This window comes from Octopus bimaculoides, chromosome 5, assembly GCF_001194135.2.
Source record: "Octopus bimaculoides isolate UCB-OBI-ISO-001 chromosome 5, ASM119413v2, whole genome shotgun sequence".
In the NCBI taxonomy this organism is placed as follows: Eukaryota; Metazoa; Mollusca; class Cephalopoda; order Octopoda; family Octopodidae; genus Octopus; species Octopus bimaculoides.
The window spans coordinates 46625122-46629199 of NC_068985.1; the positions used below are offsets into that span (position 1 = coordinate 46625122).

At 37.0% G+C, this 4078-nt stretch overlaps 1 non-coding gene across 1 annotated transcript; it reads left to right on the forward strand.

Moving 5' to 3' along the window:
* The first annotated feature begins 3487 nt into the window (after positions 1-3487).
* On the forward strand, positions 3488-3606 carry LOC128247949 (5S ribosomal RNA). The gene has a single exon (XR_008264287.1). It is a non-coding gene; the product is annotated as a 5S ribosomal RNA (ribosomal RNA).
* The last annotated feature ends 472 nt before the right edge of the window (positions 3607-4078 follow it).

The following is a 4078-nucleotide window of genomic DNA, read 5'->3' on the forward strand; positions in this document are numbered from 1 at the left end:
AAATGGATGATTCATAACTCACTATATTACATAAACTAAGGATGCACTGTAATAAGAAAACATTCATAATCAACCTGTCTACACTTATTAAAACTGAGTGATGAGATATACAGTATGTACCCAGAGAGAGGCACATTGTATGTTTGAATAATCATCTTTAATAAATGTGAACTTTTCGCCCTCCTACCGCCACAGTAGTGATCCTTCTGCGTAGAGTTATCGTTACGTAGTTGTTCGAAATGCCAAAATATGAACCAGATCTCTCTCAAACGTATCCAACAAGAGATATTGCTGTTAATATTTATCTGCAATAAATTGGTCATACTTCTACAATGCACAAAAATGTTTTAACATATTTTTTTTCTTTTAAATACAATTCCTAATAATATTTAATTATAAAGATAAATAGGATTTTTCAAACATCGAATGGCTACGCGAATCGATCCAAGGAAAATAGGAATTAAAGGGGTCCTTAGGTATACGCGATTGAGAAACACTGCTTCAGACGATGTGCTTTGAGGTATGCAATAAGATAGAATTCTTATAGCTGGAACTTTTGTCCATAGGGATATTTAATTAGGACCGACTTAACAACAACAATGATAACAACAACAGCAATGACAACAATGACAATTAGAGTAGCAAGAAAAGAGACATTTACTCTCACTCTTTCATTGCTTCTAGTCTGTGTGCAGAGACCAGTCACATTTTCTCTTCCAATACATCTAGTTTTGTAAATTAATATATATATATATATACATATATCAAAATAAGCAACAAGGATATCCAAAGTTAATGCAGTACGATCGTTTCATGCGACTCCATTTATTTAAGCAATGTGAACATTACATTAAATGTAAAATGCAGAGCAATCCTCAGTTGCACAAAGATATAGAAATTTACTGAAATTTCATTTCAACAGAAGGGCTTATTTTTATAACTACTTTTAAACTCTCCAAGTGGAAAGGAAGAGTTTAAATGTAGTTACAACAATATGCCGTTCTGTTGAAATGAAATTTCTGTAAATTTCTATATCTTTGTGCAGCTGAGGATTGCTCTGCATTTTACATTTAATGTAATGTTCACATTGCTTAAACAAATGGAGTCGCATGAAACGATCGTACTGCATTAACTTTGGATATCCTTGTTGCTTATTTTGATTTTAATCACCTTATTTTGGAATTGTATGGATAATACCATAGTTAATTCTGGTGCCTAAACTTAAGTACCATATTCACCTTGAATCTAAATTATATATATATATATATATATATGACAACAACTGCGGCCTGCCACACACGCACACATGCAATATACACGCACCTTAGCGTACACATATATGCACACGTAGAAAAAAAGAGAAAAAAGAATACTCACATATATACAATTCCAATTTAATTTACCCTGACAAGATCTCACTAAATTCTTAACTCATCTAGCTGAAAGATGAGCTCCAGTTGACGGATGCTAAACAGGAATTCATCACATCTAAAGAAAATTTTATTCATGAAGATATTTTTCTTATTACTATTTCTGTTCATATGCAGCTTTATGAGTTTAGTAGTTAGCTTGAAGCATTGTAAATAGAATTTGATGGAAAAATTCTTACAATGCTTATCATTCGTTGATACTATTACTATAGCAACGAAAGATAAGCCATTGATATTTCTTTATCTGGTTTCTTTTGTCAATGGATATTTTACCTGAAATATAAGGAATTATGAAATTATACGGGCTTGATCAATAACTATCCGGACTATTGCCATAATAACGAAGCTAAAGCACGCAGTGTATAGTCGTTTGGCACAGATTGATTTTGAACTTTGTGCAGGCGCACTAAATTTTAACGTTCTAGCTCACTTCCGCTGTTTACAGTAGTGCTTGGAAGGAAGATGTGTAGCCTGTTATCGTCGCATTAACCATAACAGAGAAAGTTGAGCAGAGAATCTGCATCGAATTTTGCCAAAAGCTTGGCAATACCTGCTCAGAGGCCTATGCAAAGTTTTCAAACAGTTTTCACAATCAAGGAGATTTTGTACAACTGAAACCTGAGTATCTTTTTGGTCAGCTGAAAGCAGTTTTGGCTCAAACTTAGCAGACACGCGTCTCATACCCAAATCGTCAGTGATAATGGACTGAACCGTAACTAATCTGCACATCTTCTGATAACTCACGGATGGTGATTCAATGATTTCCTCTCACAGCTGCACACACATCTGCGATGTTTTTTTAAAATTCTGCTGGTTGCGGGTTTCCTGGAACGTTTGTCAATATCGAGATTTTTTCGGTCATCTTGAAACGTCTGTACCACTCGTACAGTTGTGTGCGGCTCATACATTCCTCTCCATACACTCTCTACAACTTTGCGTAGGCCTCTGAGCAGGTATCGCCGTGACACCTTTCTCTCTCACGGTCAATGCGACAATCACACGCTACACACCTTCCTTCCAAGCACTGCTGTAAACAGCGGAAGTGAGCTATAACGTTAAAACTGAGTGCGCATGCACAGCAGAGTTCATGGTTAGCCTGTGCCAAGCGGCTTTACTCTGCATGCTTTCACTTCATTACTATGGCAACAGTCCGGATACTTATTGATCAGACCTCGTGCATATTTTCGCATTGTTAGAAGCTTTCCATACAAACTCTCTTTACAAACAGTTATACTGGTATTGACCTCTCACTTACCAGTAATCTATTACTTTCCTGGTTGCTATTGTTGTTGTTCCAAGTTTGCTCTGACCAAATAGAGGTCGTTGAAAGGTATTCCTGCGATGATGACCATCCAGTTTTTTTTATCCAATCTCTTCTTATAGACACTAACTCCTTGTTGTTTTGTCGTTGCATCATCATCATCATCATCATCATCATAGATATCGTCGTCATCGTCACTGATATCATCGTGAGGTGGTCGTCGTCATCATCGTCGTCGTCATCGTCGTCGTCGTCGTCGTCGTCCTCCTCCTCCTCCTCCTCCTCCTCCTCATCATCATCATCATCTTCAACATCAGCATCATCTTTATCATAATCATTATTATTGTTGTTGCTTTTATGTAGTACACAGAATATGAATTAGGAATGATTATAATCCTCACGCAATATGGTGCCATTTTTAGTCACATGAGTTGTGTGGATGTAATGTTCACAACACTAATCTGCAGCGCCGCTAGAGTTGGTAATTGTCTAGCCATGCAACTACCCCTTACCTTAAACCTAACAATACTGTAACACTAGTTATACACTACACAAACAATACCATAAAAATACAAAGAAGAAAATACAATGAATATAATGCATCTAGATATACAATTAATATTGCTAGTGTGATATACTACTATCAGCTTAAATATGAACATTTTAAACTTCGAAAACAGGTCGCACTGTCACCGCAGTGGCTAATGACCGTAGGCTAAATATGCATCTACTGCAAACTAATATTGCAATGATGCAGTATTTTAAAAGATATACAGTAATATTATAAATATACTATTAATACGGCCATATCACGTTGAAAGCACTGGTTCTCGTCCGATCACCGAAGTTAAGCAATATCGAGCCTAGTTAGTACTTAGATGGGTGACCGCTTGGGAAACCTAGGTGCTGTAAGCATTCTTAAATTTAACGGCGGTGCATCAGCATGGCCGCAGCTCTGAGCTGAAACTAGGAAAAAAAAAGGAAAATTCGTCAAAATTGCTATATATTTAATTATCTGCTAAAGCTATCGAATAAAATCCAAGTGAGTTTTGTAGATTTAGTTGCTCTGAGGAATTGAATAATCTTAAGTTTCAGTATAAGGTCACCCAACGGTGAATAGACAGCAATCAAAAATGTTATACACTTCTCTTCTCACAGCCACCGAACTTATTGGTTGCAAATTTGTGCACAAGGTCAGCAATTTCGAGAAGGGTCCTAGTCGATTACATCGACCCCCAGTACTCAGTTGGTACTTATTTTATTGACCCCGAAAGAAAGAAAGACAGAGTCGACCTCGGCGCCATTTGAACACAGATCGTAAAGACGGATGACATGCCGCCAAGCATTTTACCCGGCGTGTTAACGACCCTGCCAGCTCGCTGCCTTA